The 23,946-nt window shown below is 49.2% G+C and overlaps 1 long non-coding RNA gene across 1 annotated transcript; it reads right to left on the bottom strand.

Moving 5' to 3' along the window:
* Positions 1-12: 12 nt before the first annotated feature.
* On the bottom strand, positions 13-23,946 carry LOC115087285. Its single transcript, XR_003855488.1, has 3 exons — positions 23,587-23,946; positions 900-1,042; positions 13-248 (listed from the first exon to the last, which is right to left on the bottom strand). It is a non-coding gene; the product is annotated as an uncharacterized LOC115087285 (long non-coding RNA).

The following is a 23,946-nucleotide window of genomic DNA, read 5'->3' on the forward strand; positions in this document are numbered from 1 at the left end:
AGATACAGTTACCCATTGAGAAAGGGTTTTATTTTCTATAAAAACAATGACTAATGCAGTAGTCACAGTTAAAGATCCATTATATGCAAATGTTGCAGCAGTATCATGCAGAGAATATTATTAATAAACAAAAGTGATTTAAACCTTAGAGAATTAATTTTCACAGATGAGAGGTGCTTCCTTCTGTTGGTGACATAGGCAATTGCAATGTTCCAAATTACGGGTATGAATGGCATTGATGATCTTGCCTACATATAACAAAAGACAGGGGCAAAGAATCACATATACCACAGATGAGGCATTACAATCTGATGAAAAACGATGTTTTATTTTCTTCCAGTTTTTCCTTCTAAAACATTGTAGCAATAAAGGAATGCTGAATATTATGAATATCCAGCATTTCTATCAGGTACATTGTTATAATGAATGTATTCCTTTGGAATGAGAATAAGTTAATTTCATTGCATCCTTGTAATTGCAAATCACTACTAATGCATGTTTCTTTAATTATACAGCAACTATTTTCATTAAATAATGTATTCAATCAGCTGTAAAAATAACAATAACAATAATAAAAGTGTTTTAAACCCTTTGAAAGGCCTCTATGAAAAAATGTGTTTTATCAAAGGGTTTCACATAGGGTGTTCTCAAATAGCATTACAGCAGTGAAAGTGGAAAGAATGGGTTAATACAGCCAGTCCACATTGACTCCTTAAGAGATTTGTAATGGTAATCATTCAACAATTGTTTTATTTGATCTGACTGCTTCCACTGGCTATTTTGTGTTAAAGGGAAAAGAAACAATCATAGTATTACAAATATTACTATTATTAATTATAGTTTGGTTAACTAAGGAAGAACAAGATAAGGTGACATAGAAATCATAGAATTAGTGGTACCTGTATTATATTGGATAGTGTCCCTTTAAAAACCATTGTTTATAGTAAACCCAAGTGCTGAAGCCTTTCAGATCGGATGTAGCTACATTCATTTTCCAATGTTTAGGTCAGAGAAGCTGAGGTTTCTTCCTGCGGACTGCTTTCTATAAAAAAAAAAAAAAAGGAAAAAAAGCTTTTATGGTTTTCTAAAGAAGTAGCTGAAAAAGTAAGGAAGAAAAGGTTAGTGTTCATAAACTACAAGAGATCACAAAAAGAGGAGGGCAGGCAATGATATCAAGAAAAGCTTAGAGAAGCTGGGAAAGTTGTCAGGAATGCAAATATTCAAACAGAAGCAAAAATTAACAAATTAGTTAAAATAGGGAGGACAATATTTTTTTTTAGATATATTAGTGATAGAAGGAAATGCAAAAGTGGTATTGTGAGACTCAGAGGTGAAGTTGAAGAACATGTAGAAGAAGATGAGGGAAAAGCAAAATTGCTTAACAAATATTTATGACTAGCGGTACCCGGCCACGCGTTGCAGTGGCAGAGTCAGGTTCTTTACCCTCCCTCCCCCTTCCCCTTGCTCATTTACCTCAGTCACTCATCCTCCTCCCCCTTGGTCACTCACCCCCCCCCCCTTCCCTCACTCCAACTCTCTCCCCTCACACTCACCTCTCCCCTCATTCTCCCTCCCCTGACACTCACCTCCCCCCTCATTCTCCCTCCCCTTACTGTCACCTCCCCCCACCTACTGCCTACCCTTCAGATCAGAAAATCTTTGTCTTTCTATTCCTGTGGGAACCCCCCCACCCCCCAAAAAAAACCCCCAATCCCAACCCTTTAAATCAAATAATAACCCCCCACCCTCCTGCCCCCTCCCAAGAACTGGGAAATTAAAATTGTTGGTGCTACATGTGGTCTGTCCCTGGGCATTTGTGCACATTATGTAGCCAAATAGGGGCGTGCCTAACCAAATTTGCACTTCCAAATTTGTTTTGTGGTCTGGGGAGGGCTATTTTGGTGCGTTCCCGAGATCGTGCAAGTTTAGTGTATGTATTTGTGTGTGAACCTCCCCCTTCCCCCAAAAAACAAAGGGGAGGTTGGAAAGGTGCCACTAAGGCTTCCCAGGCCATGACCAAGAATGGCATCTTCTGCCTGCGATGGCGGCAACATGTGCAACCCAACATGTGCACCCGTGTGCCTTCTTAAAAGGCATGCAGCAGGAAGATAGCCATGGCACCCTCTGACAACATCACTTGCCTTCCCCTTAAAAGACCCTGTCAGAGAAGCAGTCCCTTGCCTCAGCAATGGGTCTCCTGCCTTGCATTGTGTGTTGCAAGCATTCCTGATTCCTGTGTTCCTGTGCCTTGTCTTCTTGTCTCCCCGCTTTTTTTGTGAATGCAAATCTTTTTCCATGTTTCCTCTTGCCGTTGAAGCTTAGAGCAATGTTGGAGTCGCATTAACCGTATGTATGTTTATTGAAGAAGGGTATTATCTCTAGGCAGTAGCCGTGATTCCCGCAAGCCACCCACTCTTCACTCACGTCCTCTAGACTTTATGGATCCACAGTGTTTATCCCACGCCCCTTTGAAGTCCTTCACAGATCTGGTCTTCACCACTTCTTCCGGAAGGGCATTCCAGGCATCCACCACCCTCTCCGTGAAGAAATACTTCCTTACATTGGTTCTGAGTCTTCCTCCCTGGAGCTTCAAATCGTGACCCCTGGTTCTGCTGATTTTTTTCCGACGGAAAAGGTTTGTCGCTGTCTTTGGATCATTAAAACCTTTCAAGTATCTGAAAGTCTGTATCATGTCACCTCTGCTCCTCCTTTACTCCAGGGTGTACATATTTAGATTCTTCAATCTCTCCTCATAAGTCATTTGATGAAGACCATTCACCCTTTTGGTCGCCCTTCTCTGGACCGCCTCCATCTTGTCTCTGTCTCTTCGGAGATACGGTCTCCAGAACTGCACATTACTCCAGGTGAGGCCTCACCAAGGACCTGTACAAGGGGATAATCACTTCCCTTTTCTTACTCGATATCCCTCTCTCTATGCAGCCCAGCATTCTTCTGGCTTTAGCTATCGCCTTGTCACATTGTTTTGCCGACTTCAGATCATTAGACACTATCACCTCAAGGTCTCTCTCCTGCTCCGTGAACATCCGTGCACATCAGCCTATCGCAGGTGAAATGCACACTCCCCTCTGCCTTAGCTAGCAGCGCTTGGATGCGACTACAACACTAGTTGTACAGGCTGGGGATGATCTTTCTGCTAAATGTGGTTCTGGAGGGGACTTTGTAATTTAGAACTAAGATCTTCAGCAAATGCTTGAAAACCACATTCTCCACTATCTGCAAGGGCTGGTCATCAAGGGCAATCATTTCCCCAATGTTCCTGGTTACCACTTTTGAGGCTGCCTGCCTCCTACCCTGGGATTGCCAGATTTGTGAGGCAAGACTTGCCCTGGGTAAAGCCATGCTGACTTTGTTCCATTAAACCGTGTCTTTCTATATGTTCTGTGATTTTGATGTTTAGAACACTTTCCACTATTTTTCCTGGCACTGAAGTCAGGCTAACCGGTCTGTAGTTTCCCGGATCACCCCTGGAGCCCTTTTTAAATATTGGGGTTACATTTGCTATCCTCCAGTCTTCAGGTACAATGGATGATTTTAATGATAAGTTACAAATTTTTACTAATAGGTCTGAAATTTCATTTTTTAGTTCCTTCAGAACTCTGGGGTGTATACCATCCAGTCCAGGTGATTTACTACTCTTCAGTTTGTCAATCAGGCTTACCACATCTTCTAGGTTCACCGTGATTTGATTCAGTCCATCTGAATCATCACCCATGAAAACCCTCTCCATTACGGGTACCTCCCCAACATCCTCTTCAGTAAACACCGAAGCAAAGAAATCATTTAATCTTTCCGCGATGGCCTTATCTTCTCTAAGTGCCCCTTTAACCCCTCGATCATCTAACGGTCCAACTGACTCCCTCACAGGCTTTCTGCTTCGGATATATTTAAAAAAGTTTTTACTGTGAGTTTTTGCCTCTACAGCCAACTTCTTTTCAAATTCTCTCTTAGCCTGTCTTATCAATGTCCTACATTTAACTTGCCAATGTTTATGCTTTATCCTATTTTCTTCTGTTGGATCCTTCTTCCAATTTTTGAATGAAGATCTTTTGGCTAAAATAGCTTCTTTCACCTCCCCTTTTAACCATGCCGGTAATCGTTTTGCCTTCTTTCCACCTTTCTTAATGTGTGGAATACATCTGGACTGTGCTTCTAGAATGGTATTTTTTAACAATGACCACGCCTCTTGGACATTTTTTACTTTTGTAGCTGCTCCTTTCAGTTTTTTTCTAACAATTTTTCTCATTTTATCAAAGTTTCCCTTTTGAAAGTTTAGCACAAGAGCCTTGGATTTGCACACTGTTCCTTTTCCAGTCATTAAATCAAATTTGATCATATTATGATCACTATTGCCAAGCGGCCACACCACCGTTTCCTCTCTCACCAAGTCCTGTGCTCCACCGAGAATTAGATCTAAAATTGCTCCCTCTCTCGTCGGTTCCTGAACCAATTGCTCCATAAAGCTGTCATTTATTCCATCCAGGAACATTATCTCTCTAGCGTGACCCGATGATACATTTACCCAGTCTATATTGGGGTAATTGAAGTCTCCCATTATTACTGCACTACCAATTTTGTTAGCTTCCCTAATTTCTCTTAGCATTTCACTGTCCATCTCACCATCTTGACCAGGTGGACGGTAGTATACCCCTATCACTGTAGTCTTCCCTGATACACAAGGGATTTCTACCCATAAAGATTCAATTTTGTATTTAGTCTCATGCAGGATGTTTATCCTGTTGGACTCTATGCCATCCCGGACATAAAGCGCCACACCTCCTCCCGACTGCTCCTCTCTGTCATTGCGATATAATTTGTACCCCGGTATAGCACTGTCCCATTGGTTATCCTCTTTCCACCATGTCTCTGAGATGCCAATTAAGTCTATGTCATCATTTACTGCTATACATTCTAATTCTCCCATCTTACTTCTTAGACTTCTGGCATTAGCATACAAACATTTCAAAGTTTGTTTTTTGTTTGTATTTTTATTCTGCTTTTTAATTGATAGGGATAAGTTAGAATTTTTTAGCTCAGGTGAGTTTTTAGTTACAGGCATTTGGACTACTTTTCTAATTATTGGAACCTCACTGTCGGGATGCCCTAATTCTAATGCATCATTAGTATCCTTTAAAGATACATCTCTCCGAACCATGCGCTGCTGAGCGACTGTCGGCTTTCCCCTTTGTTCTAGTTTAAAAGCTGCTCTATCTCCTTTTTAAAGGTTAGCGCCAGCAGTCTGGTTCCACCCTGGTTAAGGTGGAGCCCATCCCTTCGGAAGAGACTCCCCCTTCCCCAAAAGGTTCCCCAGTTCCTAACAAAACTGAATCCCTCTTCCTTGCACCATCGTCTCATCCACGCATTGAGACTCCGGAGCTCTGCCTGCCTCTGGTGACCTGCGCGTGGATTTGTGCGTGTATGGGCCCCTGGGCCGAGGTGCGAGATGGTACCGCCCACAGGGAAGAACCCCGTAAGCCTCACTGTCGGGAGGCGAGGTCTCAGCTGTGAGGTGCGTGGCACAGCAGGTGCTGGAGAGAGTGTAGGCAGAGAGGACTGAGAGAGCTAGAGAGGATGGCCCCAGGGGTTGGAGCCAGGGAGCGTCAGCGTAGGAGGCTGACGTCAGATACAGCTCGGGAGTCCTTGAGTCTCTGTAGAGAAGTAGTACAGCACTGCCCGCCATGGAGCGGGGAGTGTAGCAGAAAGGTCGCACAAACCTAGAGGTGACCTGAAGTCTGTGAAGTGGGGTACACCAATGAGGGTTCCTCGGTAGATGGTACAGCAATGGTCTGCAGAGCAGGGTACACCGAAGAGGGTTCCTCAGTAAAAAGTAGATGCAGTGGTCCGCGAAGCGGGGTACTCACTGGAGAGTAGCGATGGTTCCAAAGGAAGTCCCAGGGAATGGGACAGGTAGCAGTCCTAGGCACAGGGCCCTCTGAGGAGCGGATACCCGAGGCATCTCATACCGAGGAAGCAGGAACTGGAAGTCCGTAGCGAGCGAAGTGGATTCAGCAATGAGGGAACTCGTTGCCAAGTCGTAGGCAGACAGGGCCAGCCGGCTTAAATGTCCAAGATGAATGACGTAATCCGAGAGAGACGCCCCCAAGGTTCCCGCCATGACGTGCTTAAGACTGGCCCGAGAGCACGCGTGCGCGCGCCTAAGGAACTCCAAGGGCAAGATGGTGGTTGGCGGCGTCCAGGCCATCCAGGGAAGCCCGGGAACAGGGGCAGGCAGGTCGGTGATAGCTGCCGGAGGCCGCGAGTCTACCCAACGCAGTTGGTGCCGAGGCATGAGGTGAGCAAAAGCGGTCGCAGCCTTCTGTGACTGACGGGTGTAACAGTACCCCCCTTCTTAGACCCCCTCCCCGGGGGTTTGGGCTTTCTTGGGTGAGAAGCATGGAACTGCTTGATCAGTTCTTTGTCAAGGATATTGACTGCAGGCTCCCAGCTGTTCTCTTCAGGGCCAAATCCTTCCCATGAAATGAAATATTCCCATCGCCTCCCACGCTTCCTTACGTCCAGGATGTCCTGTACCTGATACATGATGTCTTCCTCAGATGTCAGAGGCTGGGGTTCAGGTGGATTCCTGGGGAACTCGGACAAGATGAGCGGCTTTAATAGTGATATGTGGAAGGCATTGTGAATCTTGAGCAATGTGGGCAGGCAGAGGCTGTAAGTGACCGGACCCAGCCGGCGAAGTACAGGAAATGGCCCGATGTATCTGGGGGTGAAGCAGGCCGAAGGCAGTTTCAAACAAATAAAGTGAGTGCTGAGCCACACCTTGTCTCCAGGGTTAAACTGTGGAGCTGTCCGATGGTGGGTATCATAGAATTTCTTTAACGTCTGAGTAGCTTGCTGTAGAATTTGTTTGGTGTGATCCCAGAGTTGACGTAATTCTTGAGCGGTAGCCTGCACCGCCGGCGAGGAGACAGACAGAGGTAATGGAAGAGGAGGCAAAGGCTGGTGTCCGTATACTATTTGGAAGGGTGATCACCCAGTAGATGCAGACTGGTGAGAGTTTAAGGCGAACTCGGCCCAGAGTAGTAAGTCAGACCAGTCATTCTGCTGAGAATTCACATATGCCCGAAGAAATTGCTTCAGTGTTCGGTTCGCCCTCTCAGTCTACCTATTGACCTGCGGGTGATAGGCCGATATGAGGTCCAAGGCAATATCAAATTTTTTACACAGTGACCTCCAAAACCTGGCCGTAAATTGTACCCTTCGATCAGAGAGTATATGTCTCGGGAGTCCATGGAGACGAAAGATGTGGCGAATAAACAATTTTGCCAATTCTGGAGCTGAAGGAAGACCAGGTAATGCCACAAAGTGAGCCATCTTTGAAAATCGGTCCTCGGTAACCAAAATGGTGTTGTTGCCACTGGAGGAAGGACGTTCCACAATAAAATTCGTGGCTATGTGTGTCCACGGCTCACTAGGTGCAAGAAGAGGTTGTAAGAGACCCCAAGGGCTGCCCGCTTGTGGCTTCTGACGAGCGCAAGCGGGGCATGATTCCACATATGCCTGAGCATCTTTTTTCATGGTTGGCCACCAATAGAATCTCTGGAGAGTGGCAAAGATTCTAGCTTGTTCAGGGTGACCTGCCAGTAAGGAATCATGTGCCTAGCGGAGGATTTTCCTTCGGAGTTGCCAGGGAACCACCGTCTTCCAAGCTGGTATCGTGAGTGTGGCAGAGAGAAGAACTTTCGTCGGATCGATGATGTGCCGTGGTACATCCGAAATGTCTTCAGTCGTGAAAGAACGAGAGAGTGCGTCGGCTCGGATGTTCTTATCAGCTGGTTGGTATCGCAGTAGGAACCAAGTAAAAACAAGAGACCTGCGGGCCTGCCTATGGTTAAGGTGTTGGGCATGGTGCAGATACTCAAGGTTCTTGTGGTCAGTATATACCGTGATCTGGTGCTGCGCTCCCTTGAGCCAGGGGCGCCACTCCTCGAAGGCTAGTTTAATTGCCAGTAATTCCGTGTCCCCGATTCCATAATTATGCTCAGCCGGAGAGAAGCATCGGGAGAAGAACGAGCATGGGTGCAAGGTGTGACTGCCTGAATGCTGGCTGAGTACCACACCAACGCCAATGTCCAAAGCGTCGACTTCGATGATGAAGGGTCGTCAGGGATCAGGATGATGCAAGCATGGTTCACGCAGGAATGCCTCCTTGAGATCCTGGAAGGTGGTCACGGACTCGGGTGACCACTGAGAGGGATTGGCTCCCTTACGAGTCATGGCTGTGGGTGGGGCAGTCAGTGTAGAATAATGATGGATGAATGACCTGTAGAAGTTCATAAAACCCAGATATCTTCAAAGCGCCTTAAGGCCCGTTGGAGGAGGCCAATTGCGAATGCTCTTGGTCTTCTGTGGATCCATCTGGAAACCCTGGCTCGAGACCACATAGCCATGAAAATGGACAGACTCTTGGTTGAAAGAACACTTTTCCAGCTTGGCAAATAACTGATTGTCCCTTAAACGCTGTAGGACTTTGGCGATGTCCTGATGATGGCTCTGGAGGGCTTGTGAAAATACCAGGATATCGTCCAGGTAGACCATGATGCAACTGTAGAGCATGTCTCTGAAGATCTCGTTCATCATATTCTGAAACACTGCTGGAGCATTGCAGAGGCCAAACGGCATTACCAGATATTCAAAATGGCCGTTGCGGGTGTTAAATGCGGTTTTCCATTCATCGCCCCGGCATAACCTGACCAAATTGTAGGCTTCCCTGAGGTCCAATTTGGTAAATATCTTCGCCCCTCGAAGCCTGTCAAACAGTTCAGAGATTAATGGCAAGGGGTAATGGTCCTTCTGGGTGATCTCATTGAGGCCTCAATAATCTATGCACAGCTGGAGAGAGCCGTCTTTTTGGAAGGCCGAATAAAGCCTTTTGCCAGATTTTCTTGTATATATTCAGACATGGCTTTTGTCTCTGTTAATGAAAGTGGGTAGACCCTTCCTCGGGGAGGCTCAGTGTCGGGCAGGAAGTTTATAGCACAATCAAATGAGCAGAGAGGAGGTAGGGTGTCTGCAGCTTTCTTTGAAAACACATCCGTGAAGGAGGAGTATTGCAGCGGGAGACCTGGGAGAGACGTAGCAGTAGCTAAGCAAGGTATTGGAGATATGACGTCCAAGCATTTTTTATGGAATGAATCACCCCATTGTGACAATTGTAGAGTGCTCCAATCTAATTGCAGTGTGTGTAGTTTTAACCACGGTAGTCCCAAGACCACAGGGTGTATAGCCTTGCCCAGTACTAAGAAGGAAATGGTCTCCGTGTTCAGAGATCCAGTGCGGAGTCGGATGGTAACCGTGGAGAAAGAAACTTTGCCTGGTAAAGGTTCGCCATGGATGGAGGAGAGCAGCAATGGCATTAGCATACGGACGGTGGGGATCCAAAAGTGTTCCACGAGTTGTCTTAGGATAAAATTTCCACCAGCCCTGGAGTACACCAATGCCAGGGTGTGAAATTCCTGAGCATCCGAGCTAATGGAGACAGGCAAAGTCAACAGAGGAGAGAGTGAAGTCAGGCCTAGGAGAAGTCCTCCAGCAGAACCTAGGCCTGGGAGTTTCCCGGACAGAGCGGACAGGAGGGAACCGGTTGATCACAATACATACAAAGGCCAGCTCTTTGACGACGATGCTTTTCCTTTGAGGATGGATTACTACGGCCCATTTGCATCGGCTCCTCTTCTTTGGTGCTTGGAGTAGTAGCGATTTGAGTAACGGGTGTTGGGCGAATGCATGGAGCGCCTGAAGCCATCCTCTTGGACCCGCGGACCTCGTGTAACCGCTCACAAAGACAGCGATCTATGCGGCCGGCAAGGTCCATAAGAGAATCCAATGACTCAGGGAGTTCTTGTGCTGCTAACTCATCCTTGATACGTGGACACAGACCTTCGAGGTATATAGCATGCAGGCAGCCCAGAGCAATTCTGATGAGAGAGTCCTAAACTCGATGACGTAATCAGTCAGGGATCTGGAACCTTGTTGCAGATGCAGGAGCGTAGAGCCTGAAATAGGCTTTCGGCCTGGGTCATCGAATACGGTGCGGAATAGGGCGAGGAAGCCCGTCAAGTCCTGGAGAATTGGATCCATTCACTCCCAAAGGGGTGACACCCAGGCCAATGCTTTCCCATCCAGAAGGGATAGGATGTATGTTGTCTTGGGTACTACATCAGGAAAATATGGAGGTTGTAAAGAGAAGCGCATGTTGCACTGGTTCAAGAAGCCCCTACACAACAAGGGGACACCTGCAAAATGAGTAGGTGCCGGCAAGGGCACTGTAGGCTGGAATGGTGATGCTTGTGAAGCGGGCTTGGCTTGGCAGGTGTCGAGGCGGAGTCCAGCCAATTGCTCGATTGATGGCGCTAGCCAAATTCTCCAGAATCTTCTGCTGTTCCGTAATGTGCTGGGCCGTGCCGGGATGGCCTGGATCTCCAAAACCTGTGCCGGGTCCATGGACTTGGCAATCTGTTAGGATTGGTGTGTGTGTGGACCCCTGGGCAGAGGTGAGAAATGGTACCGCCCAAGGGGAGGAGCCCTGTGAGCCTCACCATCGGGAGGCGAGGTCTCAGCTGTGAGGTACGTGGCACAGCAGGTGCTGGAGAGAGAGGGAGAGAGTGTAGGCAGACAGAACTGAGAGAGCTAGAGAGGATGACTCCACTGGTTGGAGCCAGGGAGCGCCAGCGTAGGAGTCTGAAGTCAGATACAGCTCGGGAGTCCTTGAGTCTCTGTAGAGAAGTAGTACAGCACTTCCCGTGGAGTGGGGAGTGTAGCAGAAAGGTCACACAGACCTAGAGGTGACCCGAAGTCTGTGAAGCGGGGTCCACTGATGAGGCTTCTCAGAAGATGGTATAGCAATGGTCCGCAGAGCAGGGTACACCGATAAGGGTTCCTCAGTAGATGGTACGGCAATGGTCCGCAGAGCTGAGTACACCGATGAGGGTTCCTCACTAGATGGTATGGCAATGGTCTGCAGAGTGGGGTAAACCGACGAGGGTTCCTCAGTAGAGAAGTAGAAGTAGTGGTCCACGAAGCGGGGTACTCACTGGAGACTAGCGATGGATCCAAAGGAAGTCCCGGGGAATAGGACAGGTTGCAGTCCTAGGTGCAGGGCCCTCCGAGGAGCGGATAGCCAGAGATGAGGTAAGGGCTCTAGAGGAGCGGGTACCCAAGGTGTCTCACACCGAGGAAGCAGGAACTGGAAGTCCGTAGTGAGCGAAGCGGATTCAGCAATGAGAGAACTTGTTGCTAAGTCATAGACAGACAGGGCCAGCTGGCTTAAATGTCCAAGATGAATGACGTCATCCGAGGGGAACGCCCCTGAGGTTCCCGCCAAGACATGCTTAAGACTGGCCTGAGAGCGCGTGCGTGTGCCTAAGGAACTCCAAAGGCAAGAAGGCGGTCGGCGGCATCCAGGTCGTCCAGAGAGGTCCGGGAACAGTGGCAGGCAGGCCGGTGATAGCTGCCGGAGGCCACGAGTCTACCCAACGCAGTTGGTGCAATAAAGCAAGAAGTGAGCAAGAGCCAGGCGTAACAGTAAGAGAGAAAAGGAGAGGAAGGTTTAGCCTGACAAAAATTGGCTCTTTTCTAGAATTATAATTAGCACAAGAAGGGTAAAGATCAGTCAGGCTAAAAAAACTCTGCTGAAATTTTTATTTAAACAGAAAAAACACTGGACATATCTGTAACTATCTCAGAATGGTGTAATATAGTTCTGTATCGTTTCCTTAGAAGGAAAGCGGAGCTCAAGGTCTGGCCAAAGCCCCAAAACTTAATGCTTGACTCAACTGTAACATGCCTTATACACATCACCTTTAGCCACTTGATCCTTTTAACACAGAGATTGACCACTATCATTTTATATATTTCTTCACATGCACAAGTTCTGAAGACAGTTTCCTGTTTCCTATGTATATCCAACCCATGGCAAAATTAATCCTTAGTAAATGACTGGAAACCTCTTGAAAGAATCTTTGTAGAGAATCATCTGACATATCAACTTGTCAACTGGTTTTATGATACGCTGCAGTGGCATAGCCATGGGTGGGCCATGGCTTGATCCTTTTTAATAAAGAGTGTCAGGGTAAAATATATTGTTGACTTTAACTTTTGCAAACTCTGGGGCCCAAGTTGTAGTGGGAGCAGTAAGCTACAGAAATGTATCTATCACTTCTAACGTGTGATAAAAGGAAGACTGTGAACCTAATCTCTCTTAAAACATTTTCAAGGTTAATATAATTTTCCTAGAGAGGTTTTAGGAATGTGCATATCTTTACCCTTTCAACTTTGATTAATTGTTTATCTTGGTAAAAAAGTATATTTAAAACCTGCATATGCCATGTCAATTTGAAGTCAGTACTTTACTGGCTTCCCGTGCACATAACAATAAAGAGGTAGCTAAAAAAGAATCAGTGTGCGCAGCGCCGTTTGAACCTCTAAAGCGGGCGACATTCAAGGATCTTACCTTGAAGACGGTTTTTCTTATCGCGATCGCGTCAGCTAGACGAGTTTCGGAGTTACAGGCTCTGTCTTGTAGGGAACCGTTCTTGCGAATCTCGGATTCAGGGGTTTCCTTGAGAACGGTCCCATCCTTCCTGCCGAAGGTGGTGTCGGCGTTTCACTTGAACCAGTCAATTGAGCTTCCCGCCTTTCCGGACGTGGACCGTCTTGACAAGTGATCAAAAGACTTGAGAAAACTCGATGTTCGTAGAGTTCTTCTCCGCTACCTGGAGGTTACGAATCCTTTTCGAGTTTCCGACCACCTATTTGTTTTGTGCTCTGGTTCAAAGAGGGGTGCTGCAGCTTCTCGGACCACGATTGCGCGTTGGCTCAAGGAGGCCATCGGCTCGGCGTATCTTCTGCAGGGCAAGTCGGCCCCTAAGGGCCTCCGGGCTCACTCGACACGTTCACCACGCCACGTCGTTCCTGTAGTACCACGGATCAGTCCAGGCTCCCGCCCGTATTTCTGGTTTTTTTGGTTTTGCGCTGAAGTAACGGAGAGTCCGCTCGGTTGGATTCAAGTTCTCATTGCTTCAAGTTCGGAGTAATACCGTTCGCCTCTGGTTCTGGCAGTTCTGTTCCAGCTGGGGGTAGTTTGAATTGGCCTGTGTTTGAAGGTCGTTTTAGTTAGTTAGTCTGACAGTTCAATTTGCTTTGACATTACGTAAGACTGAGGGGCTGTGGGTGGCGCCTTACTATATGTAGGGAGCCCGACAAGTCTTGCTCTGTCTCCATCTGCTGGTGCGGAGTCACAACCCAGGTGTCTGGACTGATCCGTGGTACTACAGGAACGAAAATTATCAGGTAAGAAACTAATTTTCCTTTTTAGCTGTGGAAATGAGCTCTTGGATTATTACTGATCCTCAGTGTGGGTGTTCAACAACATATGTACTTTAGAAACATTACGGCAAAAAAAGACTGTATAGCCCATCTACTCTGTCCATCCACCCAATCAATCCCACTATAATTTCAATCATTCCCCCAGATATCCCCAGCAGTTATTCCATGCTTTCATGAATTCAGATGTTGTCTCTGTTTCCACCACCTCCACTGGGAGGCCAATCCATGCATCCACCACCCTCTCTTTAAAGAAATATTTTGTAAGATTACTCCTGAGTCTACCCCATTTAACCCTCATTCTAGAGCAGAGCTTTCCAAAGTGTGTGTCGCCTGCAGTTTGCCGGTGTGTCGCGCAAGCCCGGTGCACGTGACACACCAGCAAGTGGGAGCCAATGCAGCCGCCGGTGGAGCTCCACTGGCGGCTGAGCAGTGAAATATCACTGTGCTGTGTGCCGGAGACACACAGCAGGAAGATCGGCATGGCCGTGGTGGAGCTCACGTCACCACGGCCCGAAGAAGAAAAAAGTCACGTCTATACGTGCAGGTGCTCCTCCCTCCTTCCTGCCCATGCGGCCCCGGAAGAAAAATGTTGCCGGAGCCGCACGGGCAGAAAGGGGGAGGAGCGTCAGCCGCGTGCAGAAGAGGAGCAGCAGCGTTGTTGCAGCGGGTGAGAAGAGGAGGAGGCCCGATAGCAGGGTCCCCACCGCGGATCGGCCCGAGAAGATCAGGGCTGCTGCCGTCGCCGCCGCAATCGGGACAAAGAATGGAATTCTACAATTAAAATCCACCTTATCAGCAAGGACAGCATAGCTCCCATTTTGGAGAGATATGTTTCTAGAAAGGGAACTTTAACGAGTTCTGACGTAATGGGGCAGTCAGTATCCTCCATGTGATTACCGCAGGCTGCAATTTCAGCTACAGTGTCATAAATTAGATATTCTTATAAAACACAATTTCCCACATTCAAATATTTTATTGATTCATAATCCTGGCTAATGAATTGAAAAGGATGTATTCACGTAAATAAGCAGCTGAATTGGGCCATACTGACTGGGTACGTCTTCCGTGCCACTAGGTGGCAGAGCTCTCTAAGTCTAGTAAAGTCTTTATACTAGGTGCTCCCTCTTGTATCTTCCCGCGTTTGCTTGAGGCTCCTCAGTCCATTTTTTTCCACACGACTGATCGCAAGCGGAGCTCTGTCTCTCTAGACCTTTTTTGATTTTGTGAGGTAAAAGAAGAAAATTTTTTCACCACAGGAAAGGCTTATCACAATTTTTGAAGACGATAGAACAGCAGCAAAACCCACCCCCACCGCTTACTCCAGTGGAGGCTCCACCTATGCCAGAAGACCCCTCTATTCCAGGACCATCACCGAAGATCCAGACACAGAGGCCATCATCACCCTTGGAAGAGTTTATACTTACATCTTCCTCTGATGATTCATCAATGGGATACTCTTCAGATCCAGCTGAGGTCCCACCTGAACCGGCATCTCCGCCTGAAGACTCTCTGCAGCGGCCCTGATCTTCTCGGGCCGATCGCGGCGATGGCAGCGGCCCTGATCTTCTCGGGCCGATTGCGGCGGCGACGGCAGCAGCCCTGATCTTCTCGGGCCGATCCGCGGTGGGGACCCTGCTATCGGGCCTCCTCCTCTTCTCACCCGCTGCAACAACGCTGCTGCTCCTCTTCTGCACGCGGCTGACGCTCCTCCCCCTTTCTGCCCGTGCGGCTCCGGCAACATTTTTCTTCCGGGGCCGCATGGGCAGGAAGGAGGGAGGAGCACCTGCACGTATAGACGTGACTTTTTTCTTCTTCGGGCCGTGGTGACGTGAGCTCCACCACGGCCATGCCGATCTTCCTGCTGTGTGTCTCCGGCACACAGCACAGTGATATTTCACTGCTCAGCCGCCAGTGGAGCTCCACCGGCGGCTGCATTGGCTCCCACTTGCTGGTGTGTCACGTGCACCGGGCTTGCGCGACACACCGGCAAACTGCAGGCGACACACACTTTGGAAAGCTCTGCTCTAGAATGAGGGTTAAATGGGGTAGACTCAGGAGTAATCTTACAAAATATTTCTTTAAAGAGAGGGTGGTGGATGCATGGATTGGCCTCCCAGTGGAGGTGGTGGAAACAGAGACAACATCTGAATTCATGAAAGCATGGAATAACTGCTGGGGATATCTGGGGGAATGATTGAAATTATAGTGGGATTGATTGGGTGGATGGACAGAGTAGATGGGCTATACAGTCTTTTTTTGCCGTAATGTTTCTAAAGTACATATGTTGTTGAACACCCACACTGAGGATCAGTAATAATCCAAGAGCTCATTTCCACAGCTAAAAAGGAAAATTAGTTTCTTACCTGATAATTTTCGTTCCTGTAGTACCACGGATCAGTCCAGACACCTGGGTTGTGACTCCGCACCAGCAGATGGAGACAGAGCAAGACTTGTCGGGCTCCCTACATATAGTAAGGCGCCACCCACAGCCCCTCAGTCTTACGTAATGTCAAAGCAAATTGAACTGTCAGACTAACTAACTAAAACGACCTTCAAACACAGGCCAATTCAAACTACCCCCAGCTGGAACAGAACTGCCAGAACCAGAGGCGAACGGTATTACTCCGAACTTGAAGCAATGAGAACTTGAATCCAACCGAGCGGACTCTCCGTTACTTCAGCGCAAAACCAAAAAAACCAGAAATACGGGCGGGAGCCTGGACTGATCCGTGGTACTACAGGAACGACGTGGCGTGTGAACGTGTCGAGTGAGCCCGGAGGCCCTTAGGGGCCGACTTGCCCTGCAGAAGATACGCCGAGCCGATGGCCTCCTTGAGCCAACGCGCAATCGTGGTCCGAGAAGCTGCAGCACCCCTCTTTGAACCAGAGCACAAAACAAATAGGTGGTCGGAAACTCGAAAAGGATTCGTAACCTCCAGGTAGCGGAGAAGAACTCTACGAACATCGAGTTTTCTCAAGTCTTTTGATCACTTGTCAAGACGGTCCACGTCCGGAAAGGCGGGAAGCTCAATTGACTGGTTCAAGTGAAACGCCGACACCACCTTCGGCAGGAAGGATGGGACCGTTCTCAAGGAAACCCCTGAATCCGAGATTCGCAAGAACGGTTCCCTACAAGACAGAGCCTGTAACTCCGAAACTCGTCTAGCTGACGCGATCGCGATAAGAAAAACCGTCTTCAAGGTAAGATCCTTGAATGTCGCCCGCTTTAGAGGTTCAAACGGCGCTGCGCACAGAGCTGAAAGAACCCAATTTAGATTCCAGGACGGACAAGGATTCCGCACCGGCGGGCGCAAATGTTTAGCCCCTCGAAGAAAATGCCCACATCCGGATGGAGTGCCAAAGACACCCCCTGTACCTTACCTCTGAGGCATCCAAGGGCAGCTACCTGGACTCTAAGGGTACTACAGGACAGCCCTTTCGAGAGACCCTCCTGGAGAAAGGCGAGGACCTCAGGCACGGACGACAGGATAGGATTCACCTTGCGAGACCTGCACCAGTCCTCAAACACTGCCCAAACCCGAACGTAGGCTAAGGATGTAGACTGTTTCCTAGCTCTCAACAAGGTGGCTACCACCGCATCCAAGTACCCCTTGGACTTCAGACGTTTCCTCTCAAAAGCCAAGCCGCGAGACAAAAGTGATCCGCATTCTCCAAACAGACGGGTCCTTGACGAACAAGGATCGCGCCCCCGTGAAACCGGAGGAGGTTCCGCTGCGAGCTGTAGAAGATCCGCGAACCAAGGCCGCTGTGGCCACTCCGGCGCAACCAAGATCACCTCCGACGGGTGCAACTCTATTCGCCGAAGCACCTTGCCTATCAGGGGCCAAGGAGGAAACACATACAGCAACACGTCCATGGGCCAGGGAAGTACCAGCGCATTGACGCCTTCTGCCCCTCGCTCCCTCCGCCGACTGAAAAAACCGCAGAGCCTTTGTGTTTAGAGCGGTGGCCATCAGATCCATGTGTGGCTGTCCCCACCTGACGCAGATGAGGCAATAAGCTACGTCCGGCAGTTCCCATTCTCCTGGGTCCAGACGATGTCGGCTGAGGAAGTCCGATTGGACGTTGTCGATTCCGGCGATGTGGGACGCCGCAATATTGCTGAGATTCTGCTCCGCCCAGCGCATCAACCGGCCTGCCTCCTCCGCCACTTGCTGGCTCCTTGTTCCGCCTTGGCGATTGATGTAGGCCACCGTGGTCACATTGTCCGACAGCACACGGACCGCCCGTCCCCGGATCAATGGGCGGAAGGCTTGCAACGCTAGCGCCACGGCCCTGGTCTCCAAACGATTGATGGACCATAGCGACTGCTCCCTGGACCACTGTCCCTGTACCGAGCATCCCAGACAGACCGCTCCCCAGCCAGAGAGACTGGCGTCTGTCGTGACTACCGTCCAATTGGGCATGAGCAGTGATACTCTGCATGTCAGATGGTCGGAGAGAAGCCACCACTGCAGGCTGGACCTGGCCCGGTCTGTGAGAGGGAGAGGAAGATGAAATTCTTCCGACGCCGGTTTCCAGCGGGAGAGTAAAGCTGATTGCAACGGTCGTAGATGAGCAAAAGCCCAGGGAACAAAGGCTAGCGTTGATGCCATAGAGCCCAAGACAATCAGATAATCGCACACCTGCGGGCACCGTAGCAACAACAGGCGCCTCACCTGACTCTGCAGCTTGTCCACTCTCTCCTGGGACAGTGAGACCCTGCCCCTCTCCGTGTCGAACAGCGCGCCCAGGTACTCCAACCTCTGGGTAGGCTCCAATCGACTCTTGGCTAGATTGACCACCCATCCGAGGGAACGCAAGAGCTGTAGTACTCTGGAGACCGCCTGCCGGCACGCGAACTTGGATTTGGCCCGAATGAGCCAATCGTCCAAGTATGGGTGTACCAGGAGGCCTTCCCTCCTGAGCTGTGCTGCCACCACCACCATGACTTTGGTGAAAATGCGCGGAGCAGTGGCGAGCCCGAAGGGAAGAGCTCTGAACTGATAGTGTCTGCCCAGGATGCAAAATCTTAGGAATTTGTGATGGGACGGCTGAATTCCGATGTGCAGGTACGCCTCCGTCAGGTCCAGAGATGCTAGAAACTCGCCCGGCCGAACCGAGGCCACCACCGAACGAATCGTCTCCATCTTGAAGCGTGGAATGCGAGGGCACCGGTTGACCCCTTTCAAGTCTAAAATTGGTCTGAACGTGCCCTCTTTCTTTGGTACCACGAAGTAAATGGAGTACCTCCCCCGGCGATGCTGCTTCGGTGGTACGGGAGTAATGGCGCCCAGATCTTCCAGGCACCGGAGGGTCGTCCTTACTGCTGAGCGCTTCACTAGCCCCTTGCAAGGCGACACGAGGAACTTGTTCGCCGGAAGTCGTGCAAAATCTAAAGCGTAACCGTGACTTATCACGCTGAGGACCCACTGGTCCGATGTTATTTTGGTCCATTCCTCGGAAAACAATGCTAGCCTTGCTCCCACGTTTGGCACGAGTTCCTGAGGCTGCCACGAGGAATGAACCCTCCTCGTTTCATTGGGCCGACTTGGGCCCCGATCCCGACGAGGGACCACCTTGTCTCCCGAACTTCTTCCCCCGAAAGGACTGAGACCACGAGGAGGACCTGGACGAACCGGACCGGTAGGAGGACCCGGACGATCTTTGTGGTCGCTGACATCTGTTTCCCTGAAAACGGTTCCTAGTGGAGAAGGAGGATCTAGGCCTGGGCCTGTCCTCTGGCAACTTAAACGCCTTGTTCTCTCCGAGAGACTGCATCAGGTCGTCCAGCTGTTTTCCAAATAATAATTTCCCTTTAAATGGCAACGAGCCAAGGTGAGCTTTGGACGACCCATCAGCCCCCCAATTTCTAAGCCAGAGGAGATGGCGCGCGGAGACCGCTGACACCATGGCCCTGGCCGACGTCTGCAGCAAGTCATGCATAGCATCCGCGCTGTAAACGATCACCGCCTCCAGATGATCCGCCTGCACTGATTCCCCCTCGGAGAGGCCTGCATTCGCCTGGAGAGTCTGGGCCCAGTGCAGCCCAGCCCGCAGAGCAAAATTACTGCAAATAGCCGCACGGACTCCCAGAGCGGAGACCTCAAAAACCTTTTTAAGCTGCACCTCCAGCTTTCTATCTTGAATATCCTTGAGTGCTGTAGCGCCTGTGACGGGGATCGTAGACCTTTTTGTCACCGCCGACACCGCTGCGTCCACCCATGGGAGGCAAAGGAGTTCTAGCACCTCCTCTGGCAGTGGATACAGCTTGTCCATGGCCTTACTCACTTTCAGGCCCAGCTCCAGGGTATCCCATTCCCGGAATAGGTTATCGGACGCTGAGAAGTGGAACGGAAAGGCCACCGCTGGACCCGCAAGGCCCAGCAACACCGGGTCCATATTTGCCCCCTGCCGGGATTCCACCGGTGGAGCCTCCACTCCGAGCTCCCTGAGTATGGCCGGGATGAGGGGCGCCAGTTCGTCTCTCCGGAACAGGCGCACTACTTTCGGATCATCACCATCCGCCGCCTGCGTCCCCCTTGCCGGCGCCCGGCTGGACTGGCCCCTCTTCTTTGGGTCCTTCAGTCCCTCCTGGGGCCCCTGTGGACGGATCCCCCTCCTCCGAGGATGTAGACTCCGTGTCCAAGTCTTGCGGGGCTCCCCGCAGTGGCCGCTTCTCACTAGGCGGGTCCTTCTGGGACCGATCCCGAGCAGTCCTCTTCCGGGGCTGTGAGCGACCCTCCAAGCCCCCCGAGGCCTTCGCCCTCCCTGGCTTCTTCTTGGATCTTTTATACTTCAGCAGCTTGTGGAGAAGCAAAGCGAAGTCCGCGGAAAAAGAAGCGGTGGCGAATGCTCCGCCCGAGAGCGGCCCCCCCGACCGACCTCGGACGGTCCCTCGCCGCCAGACAAGCAATTAGAACAGACACCGTCGTGCAAGACCCGCACGCGTGGCAAGCCGTCCCCCTCGGCATCCGCGGCCCTCGGCGCCAACCCCAGCAGGAGAAAGAAGGCAAACAAAAACAAAACTAGCCGCCCCCCTCCCGCAAAGCGCCCCGAGCCAGCGAGAGAACGAGAGAGACGGCGCGGCTGAATACAAAGTCCCCGAGTAAACATTTTTTTTTTTTTTTTACTTATGCCGCTGTCCCGGGTCCTGAATCTTCTGCTCCAGCAGGGGTGAGTGAACCGGACTCCCCGGTGTCACCCCCGACGCTGCTGCCAGCCCCGGGCCGGGTCCTCGACCCTCAGCAGCGGCCTCAACCAGGGGGGGATAGTCCCCTCAGAACCTTCCCAACCCCCCTGGGAGGCTTCCAACAGAGGGAGACTTTTTTTTTTCTTCTTTCTTCTTTTGTTTTGTTATTGTTCTTTTTTTTTTTTCTTATCCCTGACTAACTAAGAAAACTACCCAGGGATCCCAGAGGCTGTGAGTGAACCTGCCCCATCTGCTGGAGACAGAGTAAGACTGAGGGGCTGTGGGTGGCGCTTTACTATATGTAGGGAGCCCGACAAGTCTTGCTCTGTCTCCATCTGCTGGTGTGGAGTCACAACCCAGGTGTCTGGACTGATCCGAGTACGTACAGGGAAAGCTGTTTTACTCATGGAAATGGCTTTCATTATTGCCTTCATACCTTAACTATGAGCCAAAGATCATTCCTTCTTGACTGAGTTTAAAATCCTATAGGATAGATTAACACACTGCCACCAAATTTCACTAGGAACAACCATTACCAAGGCAGAATTAAACTGCCTGGTAAGAAAACAGCAGGGGGTAATTTCCCATTTATTTTGTATAGGATTAAACAGGAGACCTGAGTCATGAATTGAGGACTGTCATTTCTTGTTCTTTTCAGGGCTTACTTTGTAGTGAGGGGCTGGGCGGGGGGAATGGGGCAGAGCAAGACTGGGAACAGAGCAGGGTGTGACCTGTGTCCGGGAGAGGGGAAGGTCAGACCAAGATTGGGTGCAAACTCTCTAGCTCTCCTAAACACCATACACACATATACATTTATATGCAAACACACACTTTACACTTTTCCTCCACATCCCAGTGATCCTTCATCTCCAGCTTCCAACAGTGTACAACTCCCAGTCATTCTCTGCCCTTTAGTGTTCACTAAACACTGGTGGGTGAAGGAAAACCAGATGTTGAACACCTTTGGGGGCTGCTAATGTAGGGTCACTAAGGCAAAATAGGATAGAAAGAATGGGGCCATTTTTCTTTACCCTCCTCCTCTCTGCCCTGGTGATCCTGCTTCTCCATTCTAAGCCCCCCCCCTCCAGTAATTCCTCCAGTGGTCCTTATCTCCCCATATTCCCCTCACTTAACCTTTTTAGCCCATCCCCTAACTCACTTGTCCTCCCCTCCCTCCAATCTCCTCACTCACTCACTCTTGCCCTTCCCTCATCATTCTGCTTTCCTCTCATTCCTTCATTCACTCTCTAATCCCCTTTCCCATTGCCTCACTCATTCTCTTGCCCCTTCCTCCTTCTCCTGCGTGTCACCAGTGGCAGAGGCAGCAGGTCCCAGAAAACCAGCATGGTAAGCTGTAACTGGGCCAGGAAGAGAACACCCAGTTGCAGCAGGAATGACAAGCATTCACCTCATGTTTCTTTGACCTTGGCCATTATCCCTCAAGGCCTACTCAATTGTACCAGGCAAGTATACAGAAAGCAAGGTCATGTGGCTGTCCCCTCTGGGAAGCCAGAAATATGTGCCACTACTGGCTTTGCTCCATTTCTAAGTGGTTTACCCCTCCAGCTCTACTCCGTTTCTGCAGGGGATCCAGAACTAGCTTATTCATTATTTATGTTAATTGTATTTTTATCTTATTTTATTTATCATTTTATTGTAAACCACACCAAACCCTGGAGAGTGCAGTATGTAAGTACTTTTAAATAAATAAATACTCTGCTTCCTTGAATCCCAGGAAAAAAAGTGGCAGAATGACATTCTCTGTTGTTCCACCAGAAATTAAGCCCTGGGTTAACAGACACTAAAAAGTGTTGAATTAGCACAAGCTGTGAACTAAAGTGTCAATTATCAAGGCCAGGGTTTAAGCTACAATCACTGACGCTACTGCTCATAAGTTTCAGACTTGTGTTAATTCAAACCCTTTTTGTATCTCTTTTTTGTTCTGCTTCAATTACACCTATTCCTCTCCTGTTCTCTGTACAACAGAAGGAAACGGGATGAATTAGGGAGCAGAGTAGCTATTTTCTGCTTTGTGCACACCAGCTCATGCCCTCCTCTCCTCTTACTTGCAGGCTGGAGCAAAACACTCTTGCTACTCTTTCTCTTAAGTCTGAAAAGAAGTGCAGGAACTGTGTTGCAGGTTCTTCCTCCACAAATTAAGCCCTGGTTCTTTTAACTTGCATTAAAAATCTGTACCATACAGCAGTTATGTAAGAAGTGGTATTGCACCTTCTCAGAAAATTATATAGTGAACACGGAGTTGGTGAGACAACCTATTTCTTTATTTTAAGAACTTGCAAGTACGGGTGTCATACAGAAGTAGGCATACCCTCCTCACAGCATTGTGCCTTTTAATTTATACATTTTTCAGGCTAAGCAAATACCCTTTCCCTCCCCAATAACTCCCTCTGTGTTTTTACAAATTCCCTTTTTTGGTCATTCCCCTGTTCCTTAGCTTATCTATCCAGGTGATGCTCAGCTCATGCCCACCACTTTTCTTTACCTCCCTCCTTGTTACCCGATTGGTTATACTCTTATCTTCTCAGGGTCCAGTAGCCAATTACTGAGCCCCTTTGTCCATGCAGCTGACCATTGTTGGTCTCATGCTTAAACTCATGTCCTGTCCAGGCACCTTCTGCTTGTTCAATCCTGTTCCTGACTCCCTTCCCCCTTTCTCTTGTGTATGTGTAATTCGTCTCAAAGCACATTTCTAGAAAAGGGGGTTTTGGATTGTGCAGCTCAGCTTGTCTCTGACAGCTTCTAACTACTAAAGGTTTCTCTAATTAACTCTACTTTCTAAGTAGCCAAAAATTAGAATACAGAAATACAATTCTATTTCTCTAATCTATTACCCTTTGTAAGAGCAACATCAGTGAGTCCTAGCTCACAGTTAACACCCTGCCACCCACCACAAAAGTATTTGGACCATGGCCAAACCAGGAAAAATTAAATCGCTTCTTTAATAACAACAAGAAGTGAGGAAAACTCTACCATACCCCTTCCTAGCGCCTTCGGTTTGTAGCGATGTTTACCTATTTCTTGGGCCGGCTTTTTTTGTAATAAGGCATAAACACATAAGATGTGTATGCTGGGTCAGACCAAACCGCAATCGATCCCAGAATCTGTTTCCAATAAAGGCCAATCTGGGTCACGAGCACCCGACAAATACCAAAGAGTAGATCCATGATTTTCGGCAGTTTTATTGGTTTAATACTATAAAGCTCGGCATTTACGGTCCATTCTCTAGCTAGTTTCTCTATGCTGAACTTTCTGACAACCACAAGATGGACCCCCCCCCATCTGATGCGTAAGAACAAGGGCGTTACCCTCTACATTCAATCTGCTTCTCTTTCTTATAATTTCTGCGCGCGCGAGTCTTCCGATTCTGCGCA

The sequence above is a fragment of the Rhinatrema bivittatum genome, chromosome 3 (genome assembly GCF_901001135.1).
Source record: "Rhinatrema bivittatum chromosome 3, aRhiBiv1.1, whole genome shotgun sequence".
Taxonomy (NCBI): domain Eukaryota; kingdom Metazoa; phylum Chordata; class Amphibia; order Gymnophiona; family Rhinatrematidae; genus Rhinatrema; species Rhinatrema bivittatum.